The sequence below is a fragment of the Buteo buteo genome, chromosome 8 (assembly GCF_964188355.1).
Source record: "Buteo buteo chromosome 8, bButBut1.hap1.1, whole genome shotgun sequence".
Taxonomy (NCBI): domain Eukaryota; kingdom Metazoa; phylum Chordata; class Aves; order Accipitriformes; family Accipitridae; genus Buteo; species Buteo buteo.
Genome location: NC_134178.1, coordinates 23,915,522 through 23,940,321, shown reverse-complemented (window position 1 = coordinate 23,940,321; position 24,800 = coordinate 23,915,522). Strand labels below are relative to the sequence as shown.

Sequence of the window (24,800 nt, the reverse complement as noted above, 5' to 3'; positions counted from 1 at the left end):
GGAAAAGTCTTCATGGTTCACTGTCTGTTCCTCTGCACTTCCCCTCCTCTGCAAACTACCTTTGATGTGAAACAACTTTGTGTCTAGAAATAAGTTTGATTGTGGGATCTTCCCAGAATTTCTAGTTCTCTCTACTTCTAAAATGTATGTGTACATGTTGGTATAGGTACGCCAGAGAATTGGATAAGTTAGTTGTTTTTTTCTGCTGAAGGTTATTCTGTGAAATAGAATCACAATATTACTAGTGAGTAGCTGTAACCTCTCACCGTCTCTTTTCTTCCACCATGGTAATCATGTTTTCTGCCCCTTCCACAGCCCCACTGTAAGACCTTACTTCATTCTTCTAAGAGTTTGAATTAGCCTTGCTCCCACTTTTTGCATTTTTCTCCATGGTGGTTCTTCATCTTGAACATGAAGGACATATAAATTTGCCCTACTTGTAACTTTTTGCAGAATCTTCATCCCCTCCCTTGGCCCTGTTCAGAAACAACCAGTTGTCAGAGGTTATATATTAGGTTGCAAGTTGCAGTTTTCCCGATAAAACTCTTCTTTTTGTTCATTTTCTTCTGAAGAATGGCATGATAGCCCTGATTGCTGCACGGTCAGAACAGAGGATCATTTGTGGAACATCAGATTTAATAACTGTGATTTGGGGAGGGGGGGCTATGGAATAACATTCTGCTGCTGTCTTCAGCAGAGGTAGTTCTTGCTAGTGACATGTATGAAATACTTGCTAACAGCTTTTAGTTGGATTCGTATTTCCAGAAGTTTTGACAATCGGTCCTTATCCTCGAGGACCCTAGTTCTGCTTCAGGCATACAGCAGGCAGGCAGGCAGGCAAGCAGGCAGTTCTGCTCCATAGACCCTTGCAGCAGGCTCACAGTGCCTGCCATCCTGCAGGCAGCCAGCGTGAGCCTAATCCGGATGGAGCACCAGCCTTGCACAGCATCTCACCCTCCGTATCTGTGCAGAGCCCCAGTGGCACGGGCATCAGCTTTTAGCAAGCCTGGTGTGTGAAATGGCCGGCACAGCCATTTTGTGGTGGGATTTACAGCTTTTTACTGCAAGTGGAGGGTTCGTGTATCTGTTGGGAAGATTTCTCACAAGTCTGAAGATACACAGTGTTTATGGCTCCTACTCATGTATTTATGTACACACACTGGAGTATTCAGGGAGTTAGATTTACTGTTAGATTTTAAATAAATCTAGGAGACCATGCTTTTCTGGTGTTTATTATGTCAGCATATTCTTTTGGGTATTAATTCTCAAACTTATGCCTTTTTCTAAGATAGATGAGTATGGTCAAAATATTGATGGTTTAGGAGTCATTGGGGCAGCCAGTTCTAAACCAATGGCTGGATATTTAAACTTGAAACACGTTACCAATGTAATGTTGGAAACCTCTCCCCACTGACTCAGAGGGTTAGATTTCTTGTGGGTGTTGCCAGTATCGGAGTACTGAGCTTTGGTAGGCTTTTATGATTTAATAAATTCCAAAGGCTGCAGTTTGGCTTTCTGAAATTTGGTAATCATTCCCTAAATGCTAGTGGGAAATCAAAATTACTACATGCAATAACTAACACTTTTTAAAACCTTCCAAATGTTTCCAAACTGCTGCCTACGTGCTCTTCTTTCCTGTGCTGATGGCTAAAGATTTAGGGTCACTTCCTGGCACCCAGCATGAACGCAGACAATTCCCTTGAGCTCTGTTTCAGTGAGTCAACCTTTACTTTCCTTCCCCGACATTTGCCCTGTGTTGCCCAGGTAGACCCTGGGCTCTTCTGCGTGGGGACCACCACTCACTAACTGGGAGCATGGTGACTAGCATGGAGGGACCTTGACTTTGATTAGAGCTCTGAGACCACAGTATAATGCAAATGTTAGCAAAGCATTCAGTGGCTAGTAGGAGGTTATGATATACTGTGATCATGTGAGGGCGCATCTTACACATTTCTTTTACAGCCCTCTGTGCTGTTTATTCTTTGGGGGTTCACAGTAACTTACTGCTGTGGCTGGGAAGAGAGAGGAGCACATCTGAACAAGCTATGGGATCTCACATCCCAATATTCATCTAGTCTCCATTGAGACTCATCAGTTTTGTTATGGCATCCACATTTAGTTTTCTCAGATTAATATTTTTAATGGTCCTAATGATCTTCTGCAATAGCCAGTAAGAAAAAAAACATGTCAAGGAGTAGTTCCAAAGAGAGTCACTGGGGTCAGCATTTTTTTATAAAGCAATCGTGTGTCTCAATTCTGTATGATCTTACTATGGCCAAGAAATCCTTCAGCTGGCATGAAGCTCAGATTATGAAGTGACAGCAGACCTTAATATCTGCAGTAGTCTTCTCAGATGACTTGCAGACTCTTCTGCCCTGTGGTAAAACCTGTGGCTGAATGCCATCCTATATACCCTCTCTGCTTCTCGGTACCATCTGCATGCAGTTCACTGAACCAGGAAACATGGTACCACACAAGACTTGCACCTTACATACACTAGGCAAGGAAGACAGCCAGATATCTCCTCCTTCTTTCCTTCCCTCCTTTTCCCTCCGCCTTACCTCCTCCCTCGCTCTCCTCCCTTGTGTCTCCCACACATAGCAGAAATATCATATGGCCGCTGCCAAGGCAAACTTGATCATCTCGTCTGACTTCCGCCGTAAAACATGCCAAAGCATTCAGCAAGCAACTCCCACATCAACACCAACAATTTCTGTTTGGTTAGCACGTATATTTAGGATTTGGGGTGGCAGAGAATCCATAATAACCACAGGAACAGTGTGCCAGTAATCTATTACATCACTATGAAAAACATAGACTTTATTTCTAACTGGAATTTGTTTCGCATCAGCTTCCAGATACTGAAACTTTTCCTGACAATTTAAAGGGTCATTTGCTTTCACCTCTTAGCATTTTCACTAAAAATATGATGAGATTATCTTCATTGTCTTACTGTGAGTTAGGTTTTCAGGAAGATCAGATCATGTTGCTTCCTCTTGTTTGAACCCTTCCCATTTTGTCAATATCCTCTGCAAATACTAATTCCAGAATGAGTGATCTGATGTCAGGAATGGTCTTATTACTTGTCCTAGTAATTCCTCTTTTCTTTTGTTTGACTCATATATCTTGTTTATTCTCTCCTTCACTCCACTATACTGAGACCACAAGTATAGCTGAAGGAACAGAGAGAGAAATAGATTTGAAAAAGCCTTGTCTGAGCTACCTGAAGGTGCCTAATTCCAGCTAAAATTAGTAGGAGTGTAGCACCTAAACTGTTAAGTACTTCTGTTGTCTTTATTCAAGCAAAACTTTATGTCAGTGGGAGAAATAACAGAATTACCTCATCAGTGTTTGATTAAATATTAGCCAGGTAGTTTTTAACCTCTATTAATCTGTTTATTGAATAAATTGTGTTTAATTTCAGAAGGAAATGACAGCAGCTGTATTTATTATTCTTACTATTTGAAAACTTACTTGGTTTCAGCATTTTCTGTGCTTCTAGTATACTCAAGTTACAGAAATAGATCCTACAGATGGATTAAAACATACCCATGTGTTGAAACCAGGGAATCAGTCTCACATTTTACAGGTATTCATCCAAACAGCCAGGATATAGCTAGCTAAAGGATTATTTTTAATGTGTTTCTCCGAAGTTCTGTAACCTACTCCCTTCACAAGGCTTATTTGTCTGATCTCAGTAAATCTTCAAGCCTATATATTTTATCATTTTTCTATCAAGGGTTTGGGGAGGAGGGGTGTAGGAAGACTGATCTTAGATAAGCAATGCAAGTTGGTTAAGAAAGGAGATGGCTGTCATCTGTAGCCTTTCCAGACACAGCAGTACAGTTCCAGACAGTCACCTGAGTATTATCGCTTTGTCTCAACTATAAATCACAGTCTGGTAATGGCCAAGGCTGACACCTTGACATTTTCAAGAAGAGTAAAAGACCTGATTTGAATGGAAATCAATTTCATTTCACAAATCTTGGGATACTACTCCAAACCCGATCTTGTTCTTTTTTGTGTCTTATTCAGAATTTCCATGATCTTGATAAAGGATCAGTTGTGTTATACAATGACTTTCATTTCCTACGTACAGTTTAAAATTACAGAAATATGTGTGTGTAAGCAGTGCATCATGGGACCTGGTTCCATGTAGGCATGGGAAAGAAACTCCCATTTCTGACAGCCTGTTGAAGGTCATGGGCACAGGTACTTTGGCTGACGGTGCAACTTTAACTACCTTACCTTTTTGCTACCTCCACAGGCAGTAGCTAGCCTGCATTGGAAGGAAGAAGGAAAGGCACAGCTCAGAGCATGTGAACTCACAGCCCCACTCCCCTAGATGTGAATGCCTGTGGGGTGCTCTGAAGGGGTGGCAGTGCTGGTACACTAGGACTTCCTATTGCACAATAAATTTGCATGCTTATAACTGCCTTTCTGCACTCAAAATGTGCAGAATTTATAAAAATCTCTGCTGCACTTTTTATTATTTGAATACAGAAGAGGAAACCCTATGTGAATGGAATTAAAGTTGCTTTTCCTTTTTTTTTTTTCCATTCTATTGCCTAACCTGTAAGAACGTACAGTAAAGGCAAGATATTCCCCATTCAAGGAGGGAAGGGAATGAGCTTAGCGATTGTAGCACCCTGGTACTGTTGCACTAGCAAGTGTAAGTAAATGCAGTCCAAAACTTCCTTTGCTCCAACTGTCTGACATGTAGCACAACAGCCCTTTTGGAGGAAGGCTGGCTGTGTTGCGGATGAGGTAGTGCACGCAGTCACTCCCCCAGCTGAAGGCTTTAATGTGGCATCAGACCTTCCATGACTGAAGGTCCAAAAATGACCCTGAAATATTCTTTCCAATTGTACATGAGGAGCTACCACACTCTGCCAAATTTTAGTTTTCTTACTTGGCAACACAAAACAGTCTGCGGGACACTTTGGTCAAAAAAAGGAGGGAAGGTGAGAATCTAAGCCAAATGAGTAAGCTATGCCTAAATTTGCCAACAGATACATTCCTGTGTGAAGCTGAAAAAGGAAAAACCTCTTTAGCATACAAAGGATTAAATATGTCTGATGGCCATTCCATGTTTAAATCCCTTAAACAGGATAGTGTGAAACACATAGCGGTGTCTATAGCAACAGGTGTGAAATCAAAGGTAAGGATTTTTCTCTCTTTCTGTCTCTCTTGCCTGCTGCACAATACTCCTGAAAAACCTGTAAGAACCTCGTTAAAACCATGCATCTATAACACAACCCTAGTGCATCAAATGACTTTCAAAGGCCATAGCTGTGTGCTGTCTAGACACTGTCCAGTGGCTTTATCACAGCACATCTTAAGAAGCAACAAAAGGCAGGGTGCTGGTGTGGAAAGAAATGGTAACAATCTAGCAAATTGCTAGCATCTAGCCCAGAATCTTTTCTCTCTGACAATAGCCACCGGTATATACCCAGGGACAAGTATAGCGATACTTCTCTGTTGTGTTTTCCTGTCTCCCACAGGCTGTAACGCAGTGACTAATAGGTGGTACCAACCTGTTTAAGCACCCTTGGCAGAATTTTTTCCTTTCTTCTGTGCATTTGTTTAATTTCTTCTGCTATAATGGTATGAAGCCTTTTGGTAGCACAACAATGGTATCTGTTCTTGATTGCAAATATCTCCATGTTCTGCAGATCCATTTGCAACCGAGGAGGACAGAAAATGTTGGAGCCCTGTGTGAGTGGTTTGCATGGACTTCCAAGGTGCAACACCTCTATGCAACCTGCATCATTATGCTCACTTAATTTGTTTTCTCTAAGTGTTTTCTCGACAGGTAGAATTTATGATGTGCAGTTATATGACAGATTTTGCCTGGGGCCAATGTTTTTTTCTGATACATATAGCTGATTGGCAAACTTTTCCAGCCACACGCTGTTCTGTACAATGGAGAGATTTTAAGGTGGATTAGATCAGAACTGGGACATTTGACACTATGATGTTCTCATGACTGTTTTTATCACTGCAAATCGTGCCCTGGAAGACAGAGGCATCTTGCAGCCTTGTAGTTTCCATAAAGGAATGCTTTGGCCTTGTTAATTCACGGGGAGCTTTTGTCATTGGCTTCAGCTGCTAAGATGTCATCATTACATTTAAATGTTTTGAAGAGTGGCCACCATCCTTACAAAACACTTACTTAAACTATTTCTACTCCCAAAAAGCTCCATACTTTGAGCTTGATCCTTTTGTACTTAACATATCCCCAAATTACATGGGATAGTGTAATGCACACTAGAAGGCATTTCTTACCATAGCATCCTTTGTCAGAATATTGTATCTACTGAGTCATGGGTTTCAAGAACAAGATGAAAAGTTTACCTTGAAGACTGAATCAAAGTAGAATACTAGCTCTGGAAAAGGATTTTAAATCATCTATATTAACAGTGTGAAAGGTTCTGTTTAGATTTAAGCAAAGAAATATACTATTTAGCTAGTTTGCTCGGGATCTAAAAGCTACAACAAAAATAGAAAGAAAACAAGTGGCCTCACTGTGTATCATTTAACATGATGCAAAACTATCCTGGCATGTTTTTAATGGAACATGAGTTTAAATATTAACTGTTTAGTTTAAACAGAGATTTTAGCTTGTAATACAGCAGCTTTATTAGGTGGTTCATGTAGACTGTACATGAGCTTTTAAAGTAACTATAGCATCGCAATTTGTAAATTGTATGATTTTACTAAAGACTCTATCTGAAGTAATTCACAGTCCCCATTTTTAAGACAGTCATTGAGTTCTTATTTCATAACCGAAATTTAACATCTAATAGTAAGTGCTGATTTTAGGAGGATTGGATCAAGTAAAGCTACTCTGCTGTATGACAGTTTATTAGCACATACTACAACACGGTTGACGAGGCCAATCAAAATGGATTCATATGGTTACTTGGTATTTCTTTCAGACCTGACTGCATAGTAAGAACCTTTGAATTTAATGTTAGTTGTTCAGCACAGTGGTGACCAATCTACGTAAGAAAATCCAGTTCACCCAGTATGACTAAGACAAAGTAGGTGACAACTCCATTGCTATCCCGTTTGCCTAGTCATTTAAACTGTCTAAAATAAGGATGGCAGCACTTTTCCATTTGATACTGAGATATATATAACTACACAATACAGTGGAAAAGCAAGCTGACTGCTTTTTAGTCAGCTCAGAAAATAAATGAGTTTTGGTCTAGGTAGCCATTGTGCCCAGTGCATATTTCTAACCTGGCTGCACTGTGGGGTGGTTGGTGCAGCACCAAACCAAGGCTATTAAACCCTCTGGGGAGGCACGGGGCGTCAGTCTGCTCAGCCCTGCGAGCATCCTTGGAGCACAGGGCTCAACTGTCTCTGCCTCTGTCTGCAGGAGGCTCACACATAGTTTTTGTACAGTAATGTGTTAGAACCAGTAAAATTTACTTGTCCTAGTGACAGCAACTGCTAAATTTAGTACTTGGGACTTCAGAGGAGCCATAAGTCATTAGACATGTTTAAAAAATATAGAGAAGCTATAGATGTCTCATGCCATTTGCCGTTAAGGCATCCTACTGGTACCACTCCAGAAGACTGCAAGTCCATAGGGACTGTGTGACACATCTGCCAGCCTCATATAGATGTCTCAGATACTCCAAGCCATCACAAAGGGCAACAGACACCTACACGTAGGAAACTGAGCCCTGTGTTACCTGTCCTATTCCATTAGACTTTCATGAACTTCACAAACTACGTACTTTGTTCAGAAAGGTATCTCCCTTAAAATATTCCAGTGTGACTATAACAACCAGTTTCATTTTTGGAGTTTATATTTTCAGGGGGAAATTGGTTAAAAGCACAGCATAGTGAAATATGTCAGTGGATACTTGCGTGTAGCTCAGGTTTATGTAAGCTGGAGTTTCATACACAGACACACGCCAGCATTTGACCGCTGTTACTGCTATAATGGTCAGATTGAGCTTTCTCTTTTTTCACTTTCTTCTTTACTTTTTTTTTAATTTGATGTTAAAAGATAGGCTCTTTAATCAATAGCTTTCTCTAATGTTTCTGCCATGACAAAATGGTGCTCTCATTTTTCATTAATTGGTCTTTTCATACTGTTTTCTACAAATGTCAGAAGATCAAGTGAGGCACACATTTGGATTTCAGCTGTGTAAACATATACTATGTAAGTACTCCAGTTTACCCTTCTCATAGCTGCAAAGAGCAGTTTAAAGTATACGGTCTAGGGATTTGTTAGTGATAAATGTGCTGCTAACATCACAGATGAGGATGGTTGCTTCCTTTCGCCCAAAATCTCCAGTTGTAAGAGTGGCCCTATCTATCAGAAGCACAGCAAACAGAGGCAGCTCCGTTGCACAGCAGTACTGCAAACCTACACTGAGATTCTCCTTTGCTTCAGCCCCTGTATGAGCCTGTTTTAACTCAGCAGATCTGTGCAATTGAGAGGGAAAGAGCAGTCCACTGTTTTGGGAAATACTGTCACAGAGTGTCTGCAGGCTCAGATGGGAAACAAATACATTTGAGTAGCAAAGTCAAGATTTTGTTCCTCATCCCATGTGTGGAGACCAGGGTATTTTTTGTTTTGCTTTTTTAAATGGAAGCAGAATTTCTGTTCCCTGTGCTGAACTGAATGTTACCTTTTCCCAATAGTTTTTCTCTTCTTTTGCATTATTTGCATGCCTCTGAATTTCCCATGAAAGCATTCTTTGTATTAAAGACTCAGAGGCATTGTTAGAAAATTTCTCTCAAAAATGAGTTATCAGTTTACAGAGTTAGATCCCTGGCATTAAAGCCAATTTCCAGCAGTTACAGAAGACATTTTCCTAAAAACCCTTTACACAATTTGAAGAGACTCAGTGCATTCTTGGGCTGGTTGAAAAGCAAGTTGCTAACATTTCAGAAATACAGAGCTCCATGAAAAAAAGCACAAGGTCATTTATATTTTCCGTTATGAAAATGAGGCCAAATTCATGACCAGCATAATCAGGTTCAGGCCCACTGACTTTAGCAGACCTCACTTATGCCACGTGTCAGGCTGGCTCATCGAAAATAATACCATGGTCCCCCTTTGATCTACGTCACTGCTAACAAAACCTGTGCATGTATGGAAAGGTCATGCTCACATTCTCAATAGATACCAGACACCTCTACCACCTCAGTTGAACTACTCAGTGGACTATGTACTAATATTAAGTATTTACAAGATCAAGATGCCATCTCAAACAATATGGAGATATGGAGATTACACAATATGTTGCCTGTGGAGTTTTGTGGGTTTGGGATTGGTTTGTTGGGGTATTTTTACTTCTTTTTTTAAAAAAAAAATAAATCTAGAATACAAATAACATATTGCTGAATGAATTTTCTTTTTTTTCATTACTTATCCAGCACTGTGCAGTGGCGATTGATACATAACCCACTTCAGAAGGCACCATACCTAAATGAGTATTTCTTATTCAGACAGCATTATTACTAGAATGAGAGGTTTTTCTGAAAAAGAACTGCCAAATCTGGACTTCCGTTATCCAGTCAGAAGAAAAAAAAGCCTGTGCAGGGTAAAAATATGAGGGCAATATTTCCTAATCACACTCTCAGGTTGGAAATTATTTTGCTATCCTAACCCCCTGGAATACTATTATTTTTTTAGAAGTGTCTCATAAAATTAGTAATGGCAAGAACATTTTGAGGCTGAATAGCATGCCTATGGGAGAATCTGAAACCATGCAGTTTCTAGCATCTGGGGGTGAAGTCTCGCTGTTCAGCAAGCTGCTCTGGATAGCACAGATAGCTCTGGCAGCAAGCTGGAAACACCTATACAGAAGTGCCGACCAAAATAAGTGGTTTATTTGGTTTAATTGTATTTTTCCAACCATGATGTTTTATTTAAAATCTCTCTCTTTAACATGCACACACATAAAACGATACATGCTCTTTCATGAAATCACTGCTGATCTTTTTGACGTGAAATCTACACCTCTGACCAAAATGATCAAAGATTTGTTTTGCGGTCCTCACAGCAGTAAGAAACATGTGCATGCACACGCACACACACACGTATGTATATATGACTTTTTGAACATGTATTTCAAAACACGCATTTGATTTTGTATTTGGTACGGGCTTGTGTCTGACTTTTTGTGAATTTTTCACAGCTGTGACGAGGAGCCTGGCAGAGCAGGGGGGTGGTGGTCAACAGCCGAGCTGCTGCTGTGTGCACGTGTGCCTGACCAGCTCAACGAGCCATCCAAGGATGGTGTCCTTTGTTTTGCTGCTGGGGGGTGCTCAGCTGTGAAAAGCCCCACATTTAGCGCTGGTGATGCTTGAGAGTGCTGTGCTTAGCTCCCAATAGGAGCATGCTGGGAGGATGGGATCCCTCGTACCATGACTCCCAGGAGCATGGGTCCATTGTGGTGCCCTGTGATCCGTTGTGTGTCTTGTGTACAGGACCATGCTCAGGACGTTTTGCTGGGAGCTTTAAACTCATGTCACCCATACTTCATGTAGGTCAGATATTATGGTCTCCAAAGTGAGATCTTTAGTGCTTTGCTCTGCTAAACTTTTCCCTTGTGTGTAATGGCTTGTGGATGAAAGAAGAGGAAGGAAGGAAAGGTGATAGGGGAAACCAAAGGTTTGATTGGCATGCAGTGATTTTGAACTAGCAGGAAGCAGGCACCTCTGCTCTCCAGCCCCCGCATACTTCTCAGTCCGTGTGTGTTGAGAGGGGAAAGAGGACGATATTGTTCCCTCTGAAATTAATTCCCAGTTAGCCAGTTGCTCCTGGTTTTTAGCTCAGAGCACACTGTAATTGCATTTTTCATTTCAGTAATTATAGAGGATATTAAAGTGGATAGACAGTTGTAGCAATCTAGCTCTTTAGACATATCCACTTGTCCAAGATCAAATGGCTACAGCATATTTAGGGTTACAGTCTCCTTCTTTTCCTTCTTGTTCTCTACTGCAGTGGATTTTTTTTCGGCGTTACCATGACAACGCTATATCTGGCTGCCAGCTCTGTCGTAAGTTATTGAACTGAGACTGGCTTTTGGTTTAGCAGATAATTAGGTTCTGTCTCACAGGTTCATTTTCCTGTGACTGGGATGTGAATATGACCTACAGCTGGCCTCAATTTCAGTGTCACAGACAAAACTTTAACCCTTCCTAGTCTTGCCACTACTGTACCCACTGCGGTGATTGCAAACACTTTCCCGCGGGTGTTGGACACAGCACACCCTTGTGAGTCCTCAGGGCTCATTGCCCAGGCTGTGCTAATCCCCAGCGAGGAAGGATACAGCCCAGCTTGCATTCACCCGCTGGGCGGGCAGGGGAAAGAGTATTGCTAGCACCAGATGAATATTGATTGTCTGGTATGTAGATTTGTAGGAAAGGTAAGTTCACTGCTTGATTAGTGACCCTTTAAATAATAGAAATGCAAAGAGTGGTGGCAAGCTTTTTTTGCTTGACTGAGGAATATGAAATATTCACGAGAGGTCTGTTTTAGTGCACAGAGCCCCATCTTCAGCTGGTACCCACGGTGAGGGAACGAAGCTATGAGGAACCACCATGTCATTTCGGTGTGTAACTCCCTGATTTTCTTTCTCTCCTCTGGAAGAAGGGTGGGTCCAGCCTAGAGGTGGGTGCAGGTAGCATAGCTCCTCACCAGACGGACCTCAAGATCACATAATAAGGCCTGAGGAGGAGGAAGATCCACCATTTTCTTCAGCACGGTTCTCAAAAGTGCTTTTTTCCAGCGTTTGCATGCAGTGTAACATGGTCTTACAGTTTTAGCAATTTCAAGCCAAGGCATAAACCCCTCTTCTCTCTATGGAAAAACCTGCGACAAAAGGTATCGATCGAAGGGAAATTCCATGAGACTTCACTAGCTGATATTTCCTTAATTTCTCCATAGAATGAGGCAGGTTTTTCCTACCCTGAAAAGAGCAAGGGAGGTTTCTCACCCAAAGCCAGCAGATCCCTGAGGGTTTTCCAGAGAAGCACAAGACCATGGGTATAGGAGTCATGTATCTGTTTCTCTGGGGCTACAGCTTCTCGCTGACTATCTGGCAGCGCACACCATAGTGCCGCTGGGTCTCGCCCCATCTGTGTTTCCTATTGACACTCTTCTTTCTGGGGAATCTCACAATAAAAAAAAGAGGCTAGCTGCAAAAACTGATGGACTTCCACTGTTATCCATCACCGGGCTCTCACATCCGGGGTATTGTCTGTCCATGCTATGGACGTGTGGATGGAGATGCTGGCAGGGTAGACACTTTTCCTCAGCTTCCCTTCCCCCTCCCTACCAAATTATTTGTGGCGATGTCTGTTGATTGGAAGGTCAAAGTGTTCAGACAGGGCATCCATCTTGTCTGTATAGAATGTGTCCTTCTGCGCTAATCTCCTAGCCTGCATTGGTTGATAAAAAATACTATGTTTAAAACCTGCCTATTATACAGGACAAAGCAAATGACATTTCATAGACCAGAGTCAGTGACTTCTCACCGTAGATAACACTGAAAGCTGCAGATTTGCTGCATAAGTATAACTGAAATGATCAAAAAAGGCCCTCGAGGTATTTCTTGATTAGCATATTTAGTGTGGATTAGACCTCATTGCAATGATAGCATAGAAGTTTTGCTGAAGGGTTAAACTTGGAGTGGGAGTGGGCCGGAGGGGAAGGTCCCCCTTGAATTACAGAAGAGAGATGTGAAACTCCGCATGCTGGTTGGCTGATAATTTATCCAACTGCTGGGTGTTAATGAACATTGTCACGTCTGGGACCCCACAGCCCTGAGCTGGGAAGCTGGTTGATACCACATCAGCAGCATGGTACAAAATATCAGTGGTATATTTCTTTTAAAAAAAAGAAGTAAGCTTACCAGCAAGCCATTGTAAGGGAACATTTTCCACTGTAAATATAATCACTGAAAATTTATTTCTTTGTGTAAGCAATTCTTATGATTTTTTTAGGGTTATTTTCCGTGGGGTTTTTTTTCAGATTTTATAACCAATACACAGACTAAGTAGTTTCAGTTTTTGTTTAGAGTTGGTTTCAGTGTCTGGCCCTCATATCCTGGCATAGTCCTGTAATGTTTCATCTGTGAACACAGTTTAAAGCCAAATGAAACACTGTTTTCATTGGAACCATTAGAGAAATCAAGCAAATATTGCCAGTGGGATTAAGTTTTATAAAATATAGATAAGAAATCTGAATGCTTGGCCTAGAGCAACATGACATTGTCCCAACAACATTTGCAAATGAGAGCATGCAAACCAGTTCATGGGGGTAGTGAGGGGGGGGAGGGGGGAGAAGAAAAAAAAAGAAAATAAACAACAGGAAGATTGCATTGGTGCTGTTTCATGATTTCCAGCTTGAGCAGCTTGAGTTCTTAAACCAAGAAGCATTATTGTAGGTAATTAAGCCCACTGCCCACCACAATATATACTGTTTACCACAACTGGCAGCAAATTAGTCTATTCCAAAAGATACAAAGCTGTCAAGTCCTTCTGAGTCTCCAAAGTCCTTCCACAGCAGATGATCTCTAATGTGAAAGACAAAGACTTGCAGGATCTTGCCTACTTTTAGGTGCTAAGACCAACACACTTGCTTCTGTTTATTCCCAGAACAATTGCTAAAAATTGAACAACAGAAGAAGTTCAAGCTAGAAGGAGTAAATTACAGCATTTCTTGCATTCTAACAATCAGTAAATGCCTTGTAAATTTATCTTGAATGTGAGACTTTTTTGCTGTTTAAAACTCCACACACACACACTTTACAGCATGTCTACAAAAGAAAAAATAAATGGGAAAAAAAAAAGGAAAAATAAATAGAAACAAACAAACCAAAAAACCCCTAACCCTAAACAAAAAATATCACCCCAAATTCTGTTTTGTGACATTCATGCAAATGTTTGGTTTTATTGATAAAAGATTTCAATACAATGTGGCTGGAAATGGTGGGAGTCTTTGCATCTTCTAAATTTATACATCCTAATTAAATGTTCTTTACTACATTCTGACAGAACGTGCCTCTACATATTGCCTCTGTGGTGGATGTTGGCTGCTAAACTTAGTTACATGGAATCATGTCTGAGTTATGTACCTTGAGTGGGCTGTGAGAATACTTCCTCAAGTATGCCTTATCCTTTTGATTTCTTATCACATTTTATCCTTAAAAGGTACTTTGAATAGTACTTCAAGGGGAGCAAAAATAAGTCCCTTAATTTAAATATTTCATTGGGACAGCAAAGTTGAAAGTGCTTCAGATACTCGGATCAGTTCCTCAGATCCATAACAAACTAGCTAGTTGTACAAAATATGCTGGTTTAAAATCAGAAACTACTTTTTTTTCCTTTGGTTCTTTAAATTTTAAACTAGATTTTTTTGTTGCTGTTCAGATTATCAGGCAAATGGAAAAAAATAGTATCATAGAATTAAAGAAAACTCTCCTGAAACTAAAGATCAAGCATGCTGTAATTCATAAATTGACATGAATAAGGAAGAAAATATTGTTACAATATCTAGTAGGGTTAAATTACAACTTATACCAAGAATGGGAATGGGAGTGTGATCTTTAAAGGTGAAAATTTAGATTCATGATGTATCTTAAAAAACTAGCTATGGTTCAAAATTTTTCAAAAGAAAAATGATTCTTTTTTCCAAAATCAAAATGTTATTTACATTCAATAGTTGATAATATGCTGTAGTAGAATCCATGAGATGATGCATCAGCAAACCGAACTGCAGCCTGTTTTCCATGTAGTGAAGGATTATTTTTTTAAAGTTTCTTTTTTTTGCAGGTTTTCTGAAACCTCTTTTTTATTAAATACAAAATCTGCATAAATAAGTCATCATTTTGTTTCAGCTCTGCAGAATGGAAGTGATTTTTCACTGTAAAAGAAACAAAATGGTGATAAAAGCTCCAACAAAACTAAAAGCAAAATTTGAAGTATTTGCTCCCAACCTAAACAGGCCTTTGACCCAGAGACCACTACGGTCTCTTGCCTATACAGTGGTGGAGCACATATGTTTACTTCTTTGGCACTCTTGAGCCCAGGAAGATGGTGGCTGCTCTCAGGTATAGACCTGGGCAGAGGCATTGCTCAGAGGAAGGGGAAATGGGTGCTTCCCAGTGTCAGTATCTTGTATGCCAGCATCAGTACTCCAGAGGCAGTAAGGTAGAGCGACACTCACCTTTGTGGTTGCCTTTCTAGTCAGCACAAACATCTTTGCATCTCCTGAATGCTTGTTTTGGGTTTGGACAAATGTCACCATGGAAGTCTTCAGGGGTAGGTACAACAGCTCAAACGATGAGTTTTCTCAGCTGCTGTAGCAGAGCTTTGACAGTCACGCTCAGCCAGGGTAGCACTTCACCTGAGCAAGGACGTTCTTTTTAATCTTCAAAATGTGCACTTTATTTTTAAAAGTGTGATGGAAGAACTCACTTATTTATTAAACAGTGAATTATAGGCTGTATGGTTGCCACCTTAATCACTCATATCTAATAATTCTTACTAGCTCCATGGGTGTGACCTTTTCTAAAATAATTTCCATGCAGTAATAGCAATAAGATACTTTAGGCAGTGCATTTCTGGGAATCATTGCACTTCTCAGGTGACTAAAGTCACTCATTCTTCGTCCTTATGCTTCACAACACATCTGAGGCATGAAATTATTCCCTTCCAATGTGATGCCTTCTCCTACTCTTATTGCTTAAATGATTTTTAAGGATTAGTGTGTTAAAAGCATTGTGAGAAATTCAGGAAAAAAAAAAAAAGAGAGAAGATAATATTTTGAGTTAAAGTTATCAACCTGATCCACATTTCAGTGATCTTATTCCAATCATGAGAGTCTGGATCTAATATACATCCATGGTATATGCTAGCAAAAATATGGAGGGCACAGTATCTTTCTTGACAGTGTGCTGTAAACAAAAATTGTGTCATATATAGCAGAAACTACCAGAACTGACAAGGTTTTGTATTTACAAGAATAAGGAGAAATGCATTTCTCTGTCCATTGATGGGTACTTCCAGCTGTCTCTTGTATGCAGGTACTGTTCTTTGTTCCCAGGATTTTATGCGTTCAGCTGTGATTTCTCTCTAAATCCTTTCACCATATCTTGATTGATTTGCAGACAGAATACAAATTCTCTTGAGACAAATGTATCATTACCATTTTAAATTGTAATCTTTTTCAGATGATGTTGGGTTTTTGCCATTAACATTTGAGAACAAAAGGCTGGAGTTCTAACATTTGTTGCAATACTGACAAGCTATAATAGCCACCTTTCAGGTTTTTTTCCCATATAATCATCTAGTTGCAATATGAGGAAACAATATTTGTTTCATGTTCTCTACGAAACAACGTGTACACAATCACGGAAACATAGTTTCTGTGCATTTATTTTGCTGTGAGCAAGAACTGTAAAAGGCCAGCATGCATTTTAGCTGGAGGACTAGAGAATTAACCTTTCTTTTGGAGCCTAAAAGCTCTCTAAAGCCAATGTTTGGAAAATAGCGTATTTTACTAAGTCATCACTTAGTAAAGTCCTTATTTACAAAGCCCTGGTGAGCACTACTCTCAAGCTTAAAGTTATGTACGTATCTGCATGCTCTGATGAATCAAAATTTTAGCTGCTTCCATTTCTGCTTCAGTGACAACCTTCATACATTGCAAGAAAATGCTAGAGCTATTAATGAAAATAAAAGATTTCTTTGATATCCAAGGCTGCATCATCGACCCAACTGTTTCTCAGTTTGAAATCATGTATATATTTAATCAAATATTTCTCAGTAATACCTTACAGCATCAAATGCAGCAAAAATGATTTTATGCTCTCATACAATCCATCATTCATATATACATAGCAAATACCATATGATAGGTAATATACAATATCTGATGTATATAGGGTCTGTTTAAAAAGTAATTTTCCCAAAAAATGTTATTCCTCTCTATCTTCTTTTCCCTCCTGCTGTACCCAGTCCCAAAACACTTTCCAATACTAGGTAAAATGGCAAAAATGAGGTGACAAAACATGATTGCTTTTCTGTTTTACTAAGTAGTTGCCTTCATTAAAATCAAGATTTGTCTCCCCTCCTTATTTGATGAGATGTGCAAATCTTTATAACTTGTATTTTATCTGTCTTGTATAGGTAAGACATGATGACTGATCTGCTCATGGCATTTTTCCTCACGAGAGATGAAAAATACAATCCTCAACATCAGCAGACTGGTCTCTTGCTTTTCACAGGTGACAGACAGCGTCCCAGAAAAGGCAAGCTAGCACAGGTTATATGTGCAGTAAGTTTTTTTACATATGCTGTGTCTTATGTGGATAACATGACAATAAGGTCTTGTAGAATAAAGTCTTTAATTTAGGACAGGAGAATTGTTGAAGTTCTTTTAAGTTTAGTCTCCAAGTTATTGCATCAGGTTCCTTTCTGGGACTCTCACTGAAAAGTTCATGATGGTTTGTTTGAGACAACTGCTGGTGTCAGTTCTGCTCCCAGTGGGCAAATACATTGCCTTTTACCAATACTGAAGGGACTGGGAAATAAATAGTATACAGGGAATAGATTCTCAAGAAGCAGGAAAGACTTGTAGGGTTGGGCCAGGAAGGGCCAGTGCAGTATTTGCAACACCATTTTCCCGTTTTCTTATTAATTTTTGAACTAATAGACAAGTCATACCCGTAAGCATATGAATTAGCCTGTTTGAATAGAAGAGTCACTGAATTTCAAGCAAATTGTACTATGGTGTCTTTTCGGAAATTTTCATCTTTTGTAACTCACTCATTTTCAAAAGTAATCCATCCTGCTTATGGTTTGGAAAGGGAATGAATGGAGTTGTTACCAGAAATTATTCTTTGTCCAATGTGCTCAGCCTGAATATCTGGAATACATAGTAATGAGAAATTTCACAAGCTCTGCTGACCTTAATGGTTTAGATAGCTTGGAAAGGACTTTCATCTTCTAGGTCCAAGCTGAATGGCAATTCTAAGCACTATGAATCCGAATTCTTTGCCTCTTGCTGCTTTGAATGGCTGTAGTATTTAATATTGTTGTGGGTTGCAGTGTTATGAAATGAATGCAATCACATATAGCTAAGTGATTAGTTTCTGTGCTCACCTGGGAGAGGTTTGGGAGACATACATGCGTTTCACATCTGCTGGTTTCTGGAATTTTGATACAGTGGTCTTTGGCTTGTTCTTTGCCCATTCATATTGTACCTATTTAAACTCCAGATGTGAACAAGAAAAATTAATTTCTTCCTATCCCATCTTTTAATACTGTCAGATGAATATGAATCTCAGCTCTCTGGAATATATTACACAGAATTTTTATTTTGTTTAGTGATCATTAATACTTCTATAGCTGTGGACATATGCATATTTTTATTTGAGGCTTTGCACAGTACATTAAATCTCCTGAGATATGAATTTTCTCCATGTCATTTTATAATCAATAACAGTTGTTATTTACATTTTCTTTCTGGCCATTTTTGTATAATATGCTATCCTTTTTATTATTCCTAGCTAGAAAATACCAGCATAATTTTATTTTGAACAACTGACATTTTGATAGAAAAAAGTACTTAGTTAAGTATTTTTAAATTATTCTTATATTGTTTTTCTTTTCTTTGTAATACTTTGATTAATAACAATCATATATAGGCTTTGTTCCTCTTATCTGGGTGTCAGCAGTAATTGGAATCCATATCCATATCCTACCTTGCAATCATGCTGCAAAAGGCCAATAAATTCCCGCTGAGTGTGTTACTTGTTAAATTTAGTGCATTACATTCAGGGTAATGAATAAAAGCAGTGGGCCGTTACTGTCTGGTTGGCAGAGGAAGAGTAAGAACAGCCAGACTCCCCTGAGGCCCTGAGCAGGCTTAAAACTGTGACAGGCAGAATCAAGGGACTCCCTAAGCATCACAGTTCAGTTTGTCTCCCTTAATTTCCTCTTCTACCAAGATTTTAGAGGAAATGGAGGGAGTTGAGGTAATCTTCTACAGAAATACAAAATACACTGTGCTTGTATACTGGTACTCCCTAGTGCAGATTCTCTTCTAGGCAAGTGTGTTTAAAAATAATATATCTGTGTTAAGCATTCAGCCGATGACAAGTTTGACTTTCCTTTAAGAGATGCATGTATCATATATATATATATACACATATAATGTAGTTTTATATATATATAAAAACTATACACATAAAGGTATGATTATAACCAATTGTGTTAACCCTCTGTTGGATTGCTGACTGCTAGAAATCAACTCTCAGGCTTTTCTTTTGGATGTCTGAGCAACGATTTGGCTGACACAGAAGTAGCTGTGTGTCTCTAACTGGTGAGAAATGATATGTAATTCAGTTCTGAATGTGGACCTGGTAAGTTCCTGAATTTCGGTTCCTCCTGGTATGCAAATTTACGGGGTTAAAATGATGAAAATCAGTTAAATAATGTTACCGAATAACTGAAGTAGCAAGACATACTAGAGTCTTAGTGAAAGGATACACAAACCTATTTTGTTGAGATTAGTAAGGAGTTTCTTACTCCTTCTGCAACCTCCTTTTGGATTTTTCTGTGCCTCTGAACAGAGAGAGCGTGTGAGCATGCTCCCCCACCTTGAAAGAGAGACTAGCTTGGGCCCTTCCCGTGCATAGGGAGGAGTGAGGAGAGCCTTACATGCCCACGTGTGGCCCTGCAAGAGAGAAGTGGCATGTCCAGGGGACTCCTCAGCCCACCTACAGCTGGCAAGATGCTTTGGAGCCTTTCCCTCTCACCCCCACGCCAGCTCCCTATTCCTTTGGGAGACCGTGAAAGGGAGTCTAGAATGATTACATTCAGCGTCAGTATTTTCTGGGCCTATGAAACTGATTTTTTGCAAGATTTGGACTTTTACTGACACTGCACTTCTTTCAGGGACACCTGTCAGGGCCAAAAATCTCGCAGACCTCCTGAACTGGAAATACTCAGTGGCAAATGAATTAGGTAAACATCTATCACGTAGATCCCAAGTAACTACATGTTTTATTTTTAAGTGAACTAAAATCCAACAAACAGAACAAAATTATGGGGGAGATCTTATCTCTACTGCAGTCAGAGGCAAAGATTTTACTTCTTCAGAATATTATCAGCGTGGAGTTTCTTTATGGAGTCCTTCTGTAGTACATTTTTTTTTTTTTCAGAGTAAAGAAAAAGTCTTCCACTTACCCTTCAAGAGCAGGGGCAAATTTTCAAAGTTACAGAGGAAGCATAGGCTTTTTGGACTAAATCCACCACAGGATTCAGGATATCTAGCTCTTCTCCTAACTGTTCCTGGAAACATCTAAAGTTAAAATTCAGATCTTCAAATCATCCACTAAACTGATCCCTAGCCTCAAAGTGCTGGAAGTTTATACGCACTTGCATTTTCATCAGCAAAGCTGTTTATATGACTACAGCTCTGCTTCTGAACACGTCTTGACTGTGCTGAACAGGTAGCTGACTCAGTCAACTTCGGGAACTACAAAGTGGGTATTCTTGTATCTGTATCCCTTGCAAGCCCTGTTTTGATATGCACAGCACACCTAAGCAAGGAGACTTCTGCAAAACACAGGTAGAAGTTGGGATGTTGTGAAAGCATCAGGCTCATCCTGTCCATGGATAATGCTTCGATGGTCCTGCACAAATGCTCTGGAAGAGTGTGGGGCTTCAGGCAACATGGCAGGAAACTCCTAGCAAAACTGCAGCCAGTGAAGATGCATGGGCAAATGGCACTTTCTTCTATTTCACCTCTTACTGGAGTTCAGTCATTGTGGTTTATTTTTGTATTTTTACTAATATTGTAGTTTAATATTTGCTGAAATAATTTGTTTCACAGTGAGAAAAATTTTAATAAGAAGAAAATCTGATGGAAGAAGAAAAAACCATGCAGGCCTTCAGCCTCCATACCTACATGTAAGATGTATTAGGGTGTTCCTTTCTTTTTGGGTTTTGAAGAGTCCAGGTTTAAAGTCAGATCAATGTCTGATCAATGACAGATATGGGATAGCTGTGTTCTGGGATTGGACTGTACATGCAATTCAAGAAGTACCTGTGTTTGACAGTTCAAAACCAAGAAAGGCCTCTGTCACCAGAGGGAAAAACAAGATCCTCATAGTACAAGGTACTGCATCAGCCCAGGTTGATAGAGCTTACCATAAACCTTTCCCAATATGAAAAGCAGTATTTTGTTTTAGAAAATGGCAATGTTTTGATATGGGTGATCTCATACAAAATGAAATATTTGGTGTAATCTGATGTTTTAAATAAGAACGTGGCTCATGCTGCTGCTAGGAAAAACTTTTTCCTGAAATTGTCCTGTTTATTATCCTAAGCTTACAACATATCCTGGTTTTGTCTGGCAGTCACATTAAAACTTAAAATGACAAATCAACATTTCTAAAACACAAACACACGTGCACATGCATATGGAGCATACCCATAGAGAGAGGTTTTAAGATCAGTTCTTTAGGAGGATAGTTCTGGCTTCTGATGTGGTCTTGTGGGAAGTTTCCTGAGTAGTTTACATTTCATTAGGGACTTCAAACAGGTCCTTGATTGTCTCCTTGTTGAACTGGAAAATACTGCAGATGAGTCCAGATACTCCAAAGAAATCCTTCTGAATCCTCACAGAAAGGAGGCTAGGAATATCTGCTAAATTCTGAATAGCTCCACATGTCTAAGTGCGCCAGTCCCTGATCTCAGGACAGGCAGTGGTTTTGCTCTGTGCCAAGCATTGACATTTGTTGTTGATGGATTTTTATTTCACCTTCTCATGTTCAACATTCCTTTGAGCTGGAACATTTAGTTTAAGGCTGTCTGGGTGCCATGGATAGAATCATCTTTAATCTTCTTACCATCAGAAATTCTGCAGAAGCAGATCCAGGTGCAATGGTTGTTGACTGGCTAGAAGTGTTTTATATCAACCCATTAATTTTTGCAGAAGGTTTGTGGGTTTTGTTTTTCTTTTAATCTGTGCTATTTCATGCATTTCTCATCTCTACCTTTTTTCCATTGCTCTGGGGGCAAAATAAACTATGACAACAATGTTGAATGTAAAAGCTCTGTGTAAATACTATGATTGTTTTAAAGGCCCATTTTCTGACATGAGGACTTCATGTTTCTCAAGTATTTACTTTACTTTCTGGACAATGTGTGCCAGTGAGGTCTATATAAGTAGAGCCAAACCAATATATCTGGGGAAGTAATCAGCCATAGTACTGTATTTGTGTCCTTTCCAAAAAAACAAGTCTGTTGCTTCTACTGCCAAGATCTGGCAGGTAGCTTTGAGGAGATTAATGGCCCTGGTGATTATTATTATCAGTGACTTTTTTTCCCTTTGTACCCCTAAACTATTACATTCCAAATGCTTATTTACTCAATAGCCTGAATGTAGTGAAAAAAGGAGACTAGCATACAGGATGTTGTGATCTGACCATGTATTTGTTTATAACTTTATGTTCTTCAAGGTACTGGGGGAACACAGCCCTCTAAAGTACTTGAGGGATCAAAATCAGCTGTCCTTTCAGAGTCAGTCTATCAGTCATATGAAGGTTATTTTGGTCCTGCCAATATGGTAAGGTGTTTGCTGGAAGTTGACTCACTTGCCACTGATGAAGGTGGAGTTGAAGTTACCGACAAGTCTCATGTGTTAGTTCTTCATCTCTGACTTGCTTTGATCCACTATCATTGCTCCCAGGATGAGGTCAGATTGCTCTTATCATCAGCTTTTCTTCTCAATTTAGTGCTTGGTTACCAACTCTATTCTAAATACTCTGGAGTATTTTCTCCTATGAAAACTTTTGTGTGATAGGGTCATAGTGTAGGAAAAAAAAATAGATGAAATCATATTATTTGGATCGTAGTTGAAAAAATAACTAGTGCTCTGTGTTCTGTTTCTTGTTAAAAACTAAGATGAACAAATATGCACTGAACCAGTAAATAGGTCTGTGCAAGTACTAGGAGTTCCTCTTCTCTTTCAGCATACGTTTTTGCATGGCTTCTTGATGTGGTGGAAAAAGACTTAGGTCTTCTGGAAGCCTTTGTGTAAGCATATTTCCTAGACCACATGAAGATGAGTCTGTGGCTACTGGCTGAATAGTTTAGAGAATAGTGTACCAAAACAGGTGGAGATATACTCTCTATGTTTTTTTACATGAATGCATTTTTCTGGGCACTTTTCTTTTCTGCCAAGCTTTACATATTCAAATCATTAAAAGACAGCCTTCAGAACTTCAGTTAATAGTTCCCAAAGCACGGTATCTTATCCAAGGATCTTCTTCAATGTCTGTCTTGAAATTCACACAAAGCAAGTAATACCTTTTGTTTCATCAGTATTATTATTATTTCTGAATCTAGCTGAATTGTCTATTTTCTTATTATTTACTCTATATCAGGGTCCTGACTAGGCCTCAATGGCCCTGACCAGCCCCACCTCGGGCCTTCATCCACAGCTCCATCTGTGGACCCACCCGTTATATATGAGCTCATGCCCTTACTTTGAGTGAGTCTCTTGCAGTCTGGAGAACTTACTTTTGGTGCTGAGTTTTAGTCCATCAAAAGGATGCTAAGGGAAGCATTACGTTTCACAGAGGGTGGTGGGTACAGCTGCGTGTGGGGGTTCTTTAGTAAGGGGAGCTTGTCGTCAGCCTGTTCAGAGGTCTTGTCTGCAGAATACTTTGTCTCTAAGAACTTGTCTGCAGAAAATAGTTGGGTTTGTGCTTTTGTTAAGGTCTGTAGAAGTGTTATGTGTTCCACTGCTCTTGTATGCTAATCTCTGAATCTCCTATTATGGAGAAAAAAGGAAGGAAAAAGTCCTTCTATTTTATTTAATTTTTCTTCCCCTTTCTTTTAGTGGTAGTTCAGGATAGCATAGGGAATTGGTAGTGGCACACTCTATTTTAAATAGCTTGCTTTTTGGTTGCAGACTTATTTTTTTCCATTAAGTATAGACTTTGAGATATTTTAGAAAGCTAGTAAAATAATAATTCATTTTGTTTATGACAATATCTGATAGAAGTCTGAAAGTGCAAAACAGAAGGGATCAAAAGGGGAATACAAATGAAGAAGGGAGACATTTTAATAACTCAGAGAACTGCTGTTACCTTAGGATAAGGCAAATTCTCCCTTGACTAGTATAAATACAATCTAGTGTAGTTATGGACTTGTTGGCCCTTACTGAGGAGTCTAATGAGTTTTGCAGATGAAAATAATATAGGCAAGGGTTAGGAAGGGGCTCTCAATAATGGATCTTCTGGATTGTCACAGCCTGTGATATTGGAAGAGATGGAAACCCTCCCCATAAAGAAGCAGTAACTGAAAGAACCAATCCCCCCTGGATGAGTAAACTGGGAAAGGAAAATGGAAAAGAGGAGGCTTGTGAAAAACCTGTATCTGGAAGAGCACTAAATATACCTCTGAACATTAATTCAGTCTATGGCTATAGAGGCTGAGCTCGAGAGTTCTGATACAGGTTTTCCTGGACTGGAAAACTTGAGGTGCTGAATGGCTTCTGGCCTAACAGAGAAAGCACAAATATGGTGTTTGGTTACCTACACAATCATCATCATTGATACTACTAATGATTCTTCTTCTAGCTGGTGAGGAAGAGAAAGAACATGGCACAGGAAAATAAGAGATTATTGGGGTTTCTTATGCCTATCTGAAAAGGAAGTCAGATGTTTTAGCAACAAAAATAAAAGAACTGAACCAGTCTTTCTGAAAAATATAAATATAGAATAATAAAAAAGAATGACTAA

At 39.5% G+C, this 24,800-nt stretch overlaps 1 long non-coding RNA gene across 7 annotated transcripts in view; it reads left to right on the top strand.

Annotated features, from left to right (window-relative positions):
* Positions 1–24,800, top strand: part of LOC142033702 (uncharacterized) — a 276,141-nt gene that overhangs the window by 247,670 nt on the left and 3,671 nt on the right. For 6 of the 7 annotated variants that reach the window (XR_012651302.1, XR_012651303.1, XR_012651304.1 and 3 more), the window contains 2 exons: positions 17,268–17,317; positions 20,882–20,958. This is a non-coding gene — a long non-coding RNA (uncharacterized LOC142033702). Of the gene's footprint in view, positions 1–17,169; positions 17,318–20,881; positions 20,959–24,800 lie in introns of all 7 variants that reach the window. The other variant, XR_012651300.1, reaches the window with a different exon arrangement.